This window comes from Schistocerca nitens, chromosome 6 (assembly GCF_023898315.1).
Source record: "Schistocerca nitens isolate TAMUIC-IGC-003100 chromosome 6, iqSchNite1.1, whole genome shotgun sequence".
In the NCBI taxonomy this organism is placed as follows: domain Eukaryota; kingdom Metazoa; phylum Arthropoda; class Insecta; order Orthoptera; family Acrididae; genus Schistocerca; species Schistocerca nitens.
In genome coordinates this window covers 749372174-749385289 of record NC_064619.1, presented here as the reverse complement: position 1 = coordinate 749385289, position 13116 = coordinate 749372174, and positions in this window count along the sequence as shown.

Below are 13116 nucleotides of genomic sequence, written 5' to 3'. Positions count from 1 at the left end.
TGTTAAGGACGTTGAATGTGTCCTCTTGCCGGAGCAGGTGGTGAGTGTCGCTGTTAGGGAGTTTTTGTCTAAGCTCAATTGCAACATCGTCGAAGAGGGGCACTCGTACACCACAAGGTCTGGAGTGCCCTGCACAGCACCACAGTCACACGTTGGTGCAGTCCACTTTTTCTCTAAGATGCACAATACTTGGGGAGGTGATGGAGTACTTTAGGATCTCTTCCCATAAGTTTGTTAAGGACGTTGAATGTGTCCTCTTGCCGGAGCAGATGGTGAGTGTCGCTCTTAGGGAGTTTTTGTCTTAGCTGACTTGCAACATCGTCGAAGAGGGGGCACTCGTACACCACATGGTCTAGAGTGCCCTGCACAGCACTACAGTCACACGTTGGTGCAGTCCACTTTTGCTCTAAGATGCACAATATTTGGGGAAGTGATGGAGTACTTTAGGATCTCTTCCCTTAAGTTTGTTAAGGACGTTGAATGTGTCCTCTTGCCGGAGCAGGTGGTGAGTGTCGCTGTTAGGGAGTTTTTGTCTAAGCTGACTTGCAACATCGTCGAAGAGGGGGCACTCGTACACCTCATGGTCTGGAGTGCCCTGCACAGCACCACAGTCACACGTTGGTGCAGTCCACTTTTGCTCTAAGATGCACAATACTTGGGGAAGTGATGGAGTACTTTAGGATCTCTTCCCTTAAGTTTGTTAAGGACGTTGAATGTGTCCTCTTGCCGGAGCAGGTGGTGAGTGTCGCTGTTAGGGAGTTTTTGTCTAAGCTGACTTGCAACATCGTCGAAGAGGGGGCACTCGTACACCACATAGTCTGGAGTGCCCTGCACAGCACCACAGTCACACGTTGGTGCAGTCCACTTTTTCCATAAGATGCACAATACTTGGGGAAGTGATGGAGTACTTTAGGATCTCTTCCCTTAAGTTTGTTAAGGACGTTGAATGTGTCCTCTTGCCGGAGCAGATGGTGAGTGCCGCTCTTAGGGAGTTTTTGTCTAAGTTGACTTGCAACATCGTCAAAGGGGGGGCACTCGTACACCACATGGTCTGGAGTGCCCTGCACATCACCACAGTCATACGTTGGTGCAGTCCACTTTTGCTCTAAGATGCACAATACTTGGGGAAGTGATGGAGTACTTTAGGATCTCTTCCCTTAAGTTTGTTAAGGACGTTGAATGTGTCCTCTTGCCGGAGCAGGTGGTGAGTGTCACTGTTAGGGAGTTTTTGCGTAAGCTGAATTGCAACATCGTCGAAGAGGGGGCACTCATACACCACATGGTCTGGAGTGCCCTGCACAGAACCACAGTCACATGTTGGTGCAGTCCACTTTTGCTCTAAGATGCACAATACTTGGGGAAGTGATGGAGTACTTTAGGATCTCTTCCCTTAAGTTTGTTAAGGACGTTGAATGTGTCCTCTTGCCGGAGCAGGTGGTGAGTGTCGCTGTTAGGGAGTTTTTGTCTAAGCTCACTTGCAACATCGTCGAAGAGGGGCACTCGTACACCACAAGGTCTGGAGTGCCCTGCACAGCACCACAGTCACACGTTGGTGCAGTCCACTTTTTCTCTAAGATGCACAATACTTGGGGAGGTGATGGAGTACTTTAGGATCTCTTCCCATAAGTTTGTTAAGGACGTTGAATGTGTCCTCTTGCCGGAGCAGATGGTGAGTGTCGCTCTTAGGGAGTTTTTGTCTTAGCTGACTTGCAACATCGTCGAAGAGGGGGCACTCGTACACCACATGGTCTAGAGTGCCCTGCACAGCACTACAGTCACACGTTGGTGCAGTCCACTTTTGCTCTAAGATGCACAATATTTGGGGAAGTGATGGAGTACTTTAGGATCTCTTCCCTTAAGTTTGTTAAGGACGTTGAATGTGTCCTCTTGCCGGAGCAGGTGGTGAGTGTCGCTGTTAGGGAGTTTTTGTCTAAGCTGACTTGCAACATCGTCGAAGAGGGGGCACTCGTACACCACATGGTCTGGAGTGCCCTGCACAGCACCACAGTCACACGTTGGTGCAGTCCACTTTTGCTCTAAGATGCACAATACTTGGGGAAGTGATGGAGTACTTTAGGATCTCTTCCCTTAAGTTTGTTAAGGACGTTGAATGTGTCCTCTTGCCGGAGCAGGTGGTGAGTGTCGCTGTTAGGGAGTTTTTGTCTAAGCTGACTTGCAACATCGTCGAAGAGGGGGCACTCGTACACCACATGGTCTGGAGTGCCCTGCACAGCACCACAGTCACACGTTGGTGCAGTCCACTTTTTCCATAAGATGCACAATACTTGGGGAAGTGATGGAGTACTTTAGGATCTCTTCCCTTAAGTTTGTTAAGGACGTTGAATGTGTCCTCTTGCCGGAGCAGATGGTGAGTGCCGCTCTTAGGGAGTTTTTGTCTAAGTTGACTTGCAACATCGTCAAAGAGGGGGCACTCGTACACCACATGGTCTGGAGTGCCCTGCACAGCACCACAGTCACACGTTCGTGCAGTCCACTTTTGCTCTAAGATGCACAATACTTGGGGAAGTGATGGAGTACTTTAGGATCTCTTCCCTTAAGTTTGTTAAGGACGTTGAATGTGTCCTCTTGCCGGAGCAGGTGCTGAGTGTCGCTGTTAGGGAGTTTTTGTCTAAGTTGACTTGCAACATCGTCGAAGAGGGGGCACTCGTACACCACATGGTCTGGAGTGCCCTGCACAGCACCACAGTCACATGTTGGTGCAGTCCACTTTTGCTCTAAGATGCACAATACTTGGGGAAGTGATGGAGTACTTTAGGATCTCTTCCCTTAAGTTTGTTAAGGACCCAAATGTGTCCTCTTGCCGGAGCAGGTGGTGAGTGTCGCTGTTAGGGAGTTTTTGTCTAAGCTGACTTGCAACATCGTCGAAGAGGGGGCACTCGTACACCACATGGTCTGGAGTGCCCTGCACAGCACCAAAGTCACACGTTGGTGCAGTCCACTTTTGCTCTAAGATGCACAATACTTGGGGAAGTGATGGAGTACTTTAGGATCTCTTCCCTTAAGTTTGTTAAGGACGTTGAATGTGTCCTCTTGCCGGAGCAGGTGGTGAGTGTCGCTGTTAGGGAGTTTTTGTTTAATTTGACTTGCAACATCGTCGAAGAGGGGGCACTCTTACACCACATGGTCTGGAGTGCCCTGCACAGCACCACAGTCACACGTTGGTGCAGTCCACTTTTGCTCTAAGATGCACAATACTTGGGGAAGTGATGGAGTACTTTAGTATCTCTTCCCTTAAGTTTGTTAAGGACGTTGAATGTGTCCTCTTGCTGGAGCAGGTGGTGAGTGTCGCTGTTAGGGAGTTTTTGTCTAAGCTGACTTGCAACATCGTCGAAGAGGGGCACTCGTACACCACATGGTCTGGAGTGCCCTGCACAGCACCACAGTCACACGTTGGTGCAGTCCACTTTTGCTCTAAGATGCACAATACTTGGGGAAGTGATGGAGTACTTTAGGATCTCTTCCCTTAAGTTTGTTAAGGACGTTGAATGTGTCCTCTTGCCGGAGCAAGTGGTGAGTGTCGATCTTAGGGAGTTTTTGTCTAAGCTGACTTGCAACATCGTCGAAGAGGGGGCACTCGTACACCACACGGTCTGGAGTGCCCTGCACAGCACCACAGTCACACGTTGGTGCAGTCCACTTTTGCTCTAAGATGCACAATACAAGGGCAAGTGATGGAGTACTTTAGGATCTCTTCCCTTAAGTTTGTTAAGGACGTTGAATGTGTCCTCTTGCCGGAGCAGGTGGTGATTGTCGCTGTTAGGGAGTTTTTGTCCAAGCTGACTTGAAACATCTTCGAAGAGGGGGCATTCGTACACCACATGGTCTGGAGTGCCCTGCACAGCACCAGTCACACGTTGGTGCAGTCCACTTTTGCTCTAAAATGCACAATACTTGGGGAAGTGATGGAGTACTTTAGGATCTCTTCCCTTAAGATTGTTAAGGACGTTGAATGTGTCCTCTTGCCGGAGCAGATGGTGAGTGTCGCTCTTAGGGAGTTTTTGTCTAAGCTGACTTGCAACATCGTCGAAGAGGGGGCACTCGTACGCCACATGGTCCGGAGTGCCCTGCACAGCACCACATTCACACGTTGGTGCATTCCACTTTTGCTCTAAGATGCACAATACTTGGGGAAGTGATGGAGTACTTTAGGATCTCTTCCCTTAAGTTTGTTAAGGACGTTGAATGTGTCCTCTTGCCGGAGCAGATGGTGAGTGTCGCTCTTAGGGAGTTTTTGTCTAAGCTGACTTGCAACATCGTCGAAGAGGGGGCACTCGTACACCACACGGTTTGGAGTGCCCTGCACAGCACCACAGTCACACGTTGGTGCAGTCCACTTTTGCTCTAAGATGCACAATACATGGGGAAGTGATGGAGTACTTTAGGATCTCTTCCCTTAAGTTTGTTAAGGACGTTGAATGTGTCCTCTTGCCGGAGCAGATGGTGATTGTCGCTCTTAGGGAGTTTTTGTCTAAGCTGACTTGCAACATCGTCGAAGAGGGGGCACTCGTACACCACATGGTATGGAGTGCCCTGCACAGCACCACAGTCACACGTTGGTGCACTCCACTTTTGCTCTAAGATGCACAATACTTGGGGAAGTGGAGTACTTTAGGATCTCTTCCCTTAAGTTTGTTAAGGACGTTGAATGTGTCCTCTTGCTGGAGCAGGTGGTGAGTGTCGCTGTTAGGGAGTTTTTGTCTAAGCTGACTTGCAACATCGTCGAAGAGGGGGCACTCGTACACCACATGGTCTGGAGTGCCCTGCACAGCACCACAGTCACACGTTGGTGCAGTCCACTTTTGCTCTAAGATGCACAATACTTGGGGAAGTGATGGAGTACTTTAGGATCTCTTCCCTTAAGTTTGTTAAGGACGTTGAATGTGTCCTCTTGCCGGAGCAGGTGGTGAGTGTCGCTGTTAGGGAGTTTTTGTCTAAGCTGACTTGCAACATCGTCGAAGAGGGGACACTCGTACATCACATGGTCTGGAGTGCCCTGCACAGCACCACAGTCACACGTTGGTGCAGTCCACTTTTGCTCTAAGATGCACAATACTTGGAGAAGTGATGGAGTACTTTAGGATCTCTTCCCTTAAGTTTGTTAAGGACGTTGAATGTGTCCTCTTGCCGGAGCAGAAGGTGAGTGTCGCTGTTAGGGAGTTTTTGTCTAAGCTGACTTGCAACATCGTCGAAGAGGGGGCACTCGTACACCACATGGTCTGGAGTGCCCTGCACAGCACCACAGTCACACATTGGTGCAGTCCACTTTTGCTCTACGATGCATAATACATGGGCAAGTGATAGAGTACTTTAGGATCTCTTCCCTTAAGTTTGTTAAGGACGTTGAATGTGTCCTCTTGCCGGAGCAGGTGGTGAGTGTCGCTGTTAGGGAGTTTTTGTCTAAGCTGACTTGCAACATCGTCGAAGAGGGGGCACTCGTACACCACATGGTCTGGAGTGCCCTGCACAGCACCTCAGTCACACGTTGGTGCAGTCCACTTTTGCTCTAAGATGCACAATACTTGGGGAAGTGATGGAGTACTTTAGGATCTCTTCCCTTAAGTTTGTTAAGGACGTTGAATATGTCCTCTTGCCGGAGCAGATGGTGAGTGTCCCTCTTAGGGAGTTTTTGTCTAAGCTGACTTGCAACATCGTCGAAGAGGGGGCATTCGTACACCACATGGTCTGGAGTGCCCTGCACAGCACCACAGTCACACGTTGGTGCAGTCCACTTTTGCTCTAAGATGCACAATACTTGGGGAAGTGTTGGAGTACTTTAGGATCTTTTCCCTTAAGTTTGTTAAGGACGTTGAATGTGTCCTCTTGCCGGAGCAGGTGGTGAGTGTCGCTGTTAGGGAGTTTTTGTCTAAGCTGGCTTGCAACATCGTCGAAGAGGGGGCACTCGTACACCACATGGTCTGGAGTGCCCTACACAGCACCACAATCACACGTTGGTGCAGTCCACTTTTGCTCTAAGATGCACAATACTTGGGGAAGTGATGGAGTACTTTACGATCTATTCCCTTAAGTTTGTTAAGGACGTTGAATGTGTCCTCTTGCCGGAGCAGTTGGTGAGTGTCGCTGGAGTGCCATGCACAGCACCACAGTCACACGTTGGTGCAGTCCACTTTTGCACTAAGATGCACAATACTTGGGGAAGTGATGGAGTACTTTAGGATCTCTTCCCTTATGTTTGTTAAGGACGTTGAATGTGTCCTCTTGCCGGAGCAGATGGTGAGTGTCGCTCCTAGGGAGTTTTTGTCTAAGCTGACTTGCAACATCGTCGAAGAGGGGGCACTCGTACACCACATGGTCTGGAGTGCCCTGCACAGCACCACAGTCACACGTTGGTGCAGTCCACTTTCTGCTCTAAGATGCACAATATTTGGGGAAGCGATGGAGTACTTTAGGATCTCTTCCCTTATGTTTGTTAAGGACGTTGAATGTGTCCTCTTGCCGGAGCAGATGGTGAGTGTCGCTCTTAGGAAGTTTTTGTCTTAGCTGACTTGCAACATCTTCGAAGAGGGGGCACTCGTACACCACATGGTCTGGAGTGCCCTGCACAGCACCACAGTCACACATTGGTGCAGTCCACTTTTGCTCTAAGATGCACAATACTTGGGGAAGTGATGGAGTACTTTAGGATCTCTTCCCTTAAGTTTGTTAAGGACGTTGAATATGTCCTCTTGCCGGAGCAGATGGTGAGTGTCCCTCTTAGGGAGTTTTTGTCTAAGCTGACTTGCAACATCGTCGAAGAGGGGGCATTCGTACACCACATGGTCTGGAGTGCCCTGCACAGCACCACAGTCACACGTTGGTGCAGTCCACTTTTGCTCTAAGATGCACAATACTTGGGGAAGTGTTGGAGTACTTTAGGATCTTTTCCCTTAAGTTTGTTAAGGACGTTGAATGTGTCCTCTTGCCGGAGCAGGTGGTGAGTGTCGCTGTTAGGGAGTTTTTGTCTAAGCTGGCTTGCAACATCGTCGAAGAGGGGGCACTCGTACACCACATGGTCTGGAGTGCCCTACACAGCACCACAATCACACGTTGGTGCAGTCCACTTTTGCTCTAAGATGCACAATACTTGGGGAAGTGATGGAGTACTTTAGGATCTCTTCCCTTAAGTTTGTTAAGGACCTAAATGTGTCCTCTTGCCGGAGCAGGTGGTGAGTGTCGCTGTTAGGGAGTTTTTGTCTAAGCTGACTTGCAACATCGTCGAAGAGGGGGCACTCGTACACCACATGGTCTGGAGTGCCCTGCACAGCACCACAGTCACACGTTGGTGCAGTCCACTTTTGCTCTATGATGCACAATACTTGGGGAAGTGATGGAGTACTTTAGGATCACTTCCCTTAAGTTTGTTAAGGACGTTGAATGTGTCCTCTTGCCGGAGCAGGTGGTGAGTGTCGCTCTTAGGGAGTTTTTGTCTAAGCTGACTTGCAACATCGTCGAAGAGGGGGCACTCGTACGCCACATGGTCTGGAGTGCCCTGCACAGCACCACATTCACACGTTGGTGCAGTCCACTTTTGCTCTAAGATGCACAATACTTGGGGAAGTGATGTAGTACTTTAGGATCTCTTCCCTTAAGTTTGTTAAGGACGTTGAATGTGTCCTCTTGCCGGAACAGGTAATGAGTGTCGCTGTAAGGGAGTTTTTGTCTAAGCTGAATTGCAACATCGTCGAAGAGGGGGCACTCGTACACCACATGGTCTGGAGTGCCCTGCACAGCACCACAGTCACACGTTGGTGCAGTCCACTTTTGCTCTAAGATGCACAATACTTGGGGAAGTGATGGAGTACTTTAGGATCTCTTCCCTTAAGTTTGTTAAGGACGTTGAATGTGTCCTCTTGCCGGAGCAGATGGTGAGTGTCGCTCTTTGGGAGTTTTTGTCTAAGCTGACTTGCAACATCGTCGAAGAGGGGGCACTCGTACACCACACGGTCTGGAGTGCCCTGCACAGCACCACAGTCACACGTTGGTGCAGTCCACTTTTGCTCTAAGATGCACAATACATGGGCAAGTGATGGAGTACTTTAGGATCTCTTCCCTTAAGTTTGTTAAGGACGTTGAATGTGTCCTCTTGCCGGAGCAGATGGTGATTGTCGCTCTTAGGGAGTTTATGTCTAAGCTGACTTGCAACATCGTCGAAGAGGGGGCACTCGTACACCACATGGTCTGGAGTGCCCTGCACAGCACCACAGTCACACGTTGGTGCAGTCCACTTTTGCTCTAAGATGCACAATACTTGGGGAAGTGATGGAGTACTTTAGGATCTCTTCCCTTAAGTTTGTTAAGGACGTTGAATGTGTCCTCTTGCCGGAGCAGATGATGAGTGTCGCTCTTAGGAAGTTTTTGTCTTAGCTGACTTGCAACATCTTCGAAGAGGGGGCACTCGTACACCACATGGTCTGGAGTGCCCTGCACAGCACCACAGTCACACATTGGTGCAGTCCACTTTTGCTCTAAGATGCACAATACTTGGGGAAGTGATGGAGTACTTTAGGATCTCTTCCCTTAAGTTTGTTAAGGACGTTGAATGTGTCCTCTTGCCGGAGCAGGTGGTGAGTGTCGCTGTTAGGGAGTTTTTGTCTAAGCTTACTTGCAACATGGTCGAAGAGGGGGCACTCGTACACCACATGGTCTGGAGTGCCGTGCACAGCACCACAGTCACACGTTGGTGCAGTCCACTTTTGCTCTAAGATGCAGAATACTTGGGGAAGTGATGGAGTACTTTAGGATCTCTTCCCTTAAGTTTGTTAAGGAAGTTGAATGTGTCCTCTTGCTGGAGCAGAAGGTGAGTGTCGCTGTTAGGGAGTTTTTGTCTAAGCTGATTTGCAACATCGTCGAAGAGGGGGCACTCGTACACCACATGGTCTGGAGTGCCCTGCACAGCACCACAGTCACACATTGGTGCAGTCCACTTTTGCTCTACGATGCATAATACATGGGCAAGTGATAGAGTACTTTAGGATCTCTTCCCTTAAGTTTGTTAAGGACGTTGAATGTGTCCTCTTGCCGGAGCAGGTGGTGAGTGTCGCTGTTAGGGAGTTTTTGTCTAAGCTGACTTGCAACATCGTCGAAGAGGGGGCACTCGTACACCACATGGTCTGGAGTGCCCTGCACAGCACCTCAGTCACACGTTGGTGCAGTCCACTTTTGCTCTAAGATGCACAATACTTGGGGAAGTGATGGAGTACTTTAGGATCTCTTCCCTTAAGTTTGTTAAGGACGTTGAATATGTCCTCTTGCCGGAGCAGATGGTGAGTGTCCCTCTTAGGGAGTTTTTGTCTAAGCTGACTTGCAACATCGTCGAAGAGGGGGCATTCGTACACCACATGGTCTGGAGTGCCCTGCACAGCACCACAGTCACACGTTGGTGCAGTCCACTTTTGCTCTAAGATGCACAATACTTGGGGAAGTGTTGGAGTACTTTAGGATCTTTTCCCTTAAGTTTGTTAAGGACGTTGAATGTGTCCTCTTGCCGGAGCAGGTGGTGAGTGTCGCTGTTAGGGAGTTTTTGTCTAAGCTGGCTTGCAACATCGTCGAAGAGGGGGCACTCGTACACCACATGGTCTGGAGTGCCCTACACAGCACCACAATCACACGTTGGTGCAGTCCACTTTTGCTCTAAGATGCACAATACTTGGGGAAGTGATGGAGTACTTTACGATCTATTCCCTTAAGTTTGTTAAGGACGTTGAATGTGTCCTCTTGCCGGAGCAGTTGGTGAGTGTCGCTGGAGTGCCATGCACAGCACCACAGTCACACGTTGGTGCAGTCCACTTTTGCACTAAGATGCACAATACTTGGGGAAGTGATGGAGTACTTTAGGATCTCTTCCCTTATGTTTGTTAAGGACGTTGAATGTGTCCTCTTGCCGGAGCAGATGGTGAGTGTCGCTCCTAGGGAGTTTTTGTCTAATTGACTTGCAACATCGTCGAAGAGGGGGCACTCGTACACCACATGGTCTGGAGTGCCCTGCACAGCACCACAGTCACACGTTGGTGCAGTCCACTTTCTGCTCTAAGATGCACAATATTTGGGGAAGCGATGGAGTACTTTAGGATCTCTTCCCTTAAGTTTGTTAAGGACGTTGAATGTGTCCTCTTGCCGGAGCAGGTGGTGAGTGTCGCTGTTAGGGAGTTTTTGTCTAAGCTGACTTGCAACATCGTCGAAGAGGGGGCACTCGTACACCACATGGTCTGGAGTGCCCTGCACAGTACCACAGTCACACGTTGGTGCAGTCCACTTTTGCTCTAAGATGCACAATACTTGGGGAAGTGATGGAGTACTTTAGGATCTCTTCCCTTAAGTTTGTTAAGGACGTTGAATGTGTCCTCTTGCCGGAGCAGGTGGTGAGTGTCGATCTTAAGGAGTTTTTGTCTAAGCTGACTTGCAACATCGTCGAAGAGGGGGCACTCGTACACCACATGGTCTGGAGTGCCCTGCACAGCACCACAGTCACACGTTGGTGCAGTCCACTTTCTGCTCTAAGATGCACAATATTTGGGGAAGTGATGGAGTACTTTAGGATCTCTTCCCTTAAGTTTGTTAAGGACGTTGAATGTGTCCTCTTGCCGGAGCAGGTGGTGAGTGTCGCTGTTAGGGAGTTTTTGTCTAAGCTGACTTGCAACATCGTCGAAGAGGGGGCACTCGTACACCACATGGTCTGGAGTGCCCTGCACAGCACCACAGTCACACGTTGGTGCAGTCCACTTTTGCTCTAAGATGCACAATACTTGGGGAAGTGATGGAGTACTTTAGGATCTCTTCCCTTAAGTTTGTTAAGGACCTAAATGTGTCCTCTTGCCGGAGCAGGTGGTGAATGTCGCTGTTAGGGAGTTTTTGTCTAAGCTGACTTGCAACATCGTCGAAGAGGGGGCACTCGTACACCACATGGTCTGGAGTGCCCTGCACAGCACCACAGTCACACGTTGGTGCAGTCCACTTTTGCTCTAAGATGCACAATACTTGGGGAAGTGATGGAGTACTTTAGGATCTCTTCCCTTAAGTTTGTTAAGGACGTTGAATGTGTCCTCTTGCCGGAGCAGGTGGTGAGTGTCGCTGTTAGGGAGTTTTTGCCTAAGCTGACTTGCAACATCGTCGAAGAGGGGGCACTCATACACCACATGGTCTGGAGTGCCCTGCACAGCACAACAGTCACTTGTTGGTGCAGTCCACTTTTGCTCTAAGATGCACAATACTTGGGGAAGTGATGGAGTACTTTAGGATCTCTTCCCTTAAGTTTGTTAAGGACGTTGAATGTGTCCTCTTGCCGGAGCAGGTGGTGAGTGTCGCTGTTAGGGAGTTTTTGTCTAAGCTCAATTGCAACATCGTCGAAGAGGGGCACTCGTACACCACAAGGTCTGGAGTGCCCTGCACAGCACCACAGTCACACGTTGGTGCAGTCCACTTTTTCTCTAAGATGCACAATACTTGGGGAGGTGATGGAGTACTTTAGGATCTCTTCCCATAAGTTTGTTAAGGACGTTGAATGTGTCCTCTTGCCGGAGCAGATGGTGAGTGTCGCTCTTAGGGAGTTTTTGTCTTAGCTGACTTGCAACATCGTCGAAGAGGGGGCACTCGTACACCACATGGTCTAGAGTGCCCTGCACAGCACTACAGTCACACGTTGGTGCAGTCCACTTTTGCTCTAAGATGCACAATATTTGGGGAAGTGATGGAGTACTTTAGGATCTCTTCCCTTAAGTTTGTTAAGGACGTTGAATGTGTCCTCTTGCCGGAGCAGGTGGTGAGTGTCGCTGTTAGGGAGTTTTTGTCTAAGCTGACTTGCAACATCGTCGAAGAGGGGGCACTCGTACACCACATGGTCTGGAGTGCCCTGCACAGCACCACAGTCACACGTTGGTGCAGTCCACTTTTGCTCTAAAATGCACAATACTTGGGGAAGTGATGGAGTACTTTAGGATCTCTTCCCTTAAGTTTGTTAAGGACGTTGAATGTGTCCTCTTGCCGGAGCAGGTGGTGAGTGTCGCTGTTAGGGAGTTTTTGTCTAAGCTGACTTGCAACATCGTCGAAGAGGGGGCACTCGTACACCACATAGTCTGGAGTGCCCTGCACAGCACCACAGTCACACGTTGGTGCAGTCCACTTTTTCCATAAGATGCACAATACTTGGGGAAGTGATGGAGTACTTTAGGATCTCTTCCCTTAAGTTTGTTAAGGACGTTGAATGTGTCCTCTTGCCGGAGCAGATGGTGAGTGCCGCTCTTAGGGAGTTTTTGTCTAAGTTGACTTGCAACATCGTCAAAGGGGGGGCACTCGTACACCACATGGTCTGGAGTGCCCTGCACATCACCACAGTCATACGTTGGTGCAGTCCACTTTTGCTCTAAGATGCACAATACTTGGGGAAGTGATGGAGTACTTTAGGATCTCTTCCCTTAAGTTTGTTAAGGACGTTGAATGTGTCCTCTTGCCGGAGCAGGTGGTGAGTGTCACTGTTAGGGAGTTTTTGCGTAAGCTGAATTGCAACATCGTCGAAGAGGGGGCACTCATACACCACATGGTCTGGAGTGCCCTGCACAGAACCACAGTCACATGTTGGTGCAGTCCACTTTTGCTCTAAGATGCACAATACTTGGGGAAGTGATGGAGTACTTTAGGATCTCTTCCCTTAAGTTTGTTAAGGACGTTGAATGTGTCCTCTTGCCGGAGCAGGTGGTGAGTGTCGCTGTTAGGGAGTTTTTGTCTAAGCTCACTTGCAACATCGTCGAAGAGGGGCACTCGTACACCACAAGGTCTGGAGTGCCCTGCACAGCACCACAGTCACACGTTGGTGCAGTCCACTTTTTCTCTAAGATCCACAATACTTGGGGAGGTGATGGAGTACTTTAGGATCTCTTCCCATAAGTTTGTTAAGGACGTTGAATGTGTCCTCTTGCCGGAGCAGATGGTGAGTGTCGCTCTTAGGGAGTTTTTGTCTTAGCTGACTTGCAACATCGTCGAAGAGGGGGCACTCGTACACCACATGGTCTAGAGTGCCCTGCACAGCACTACAGTCACACGTTGGTGCAGTCCACTTTTGCTCTAAGATGCACAATATTTGGGGAAGTGATGGAGTACTTTAGGATC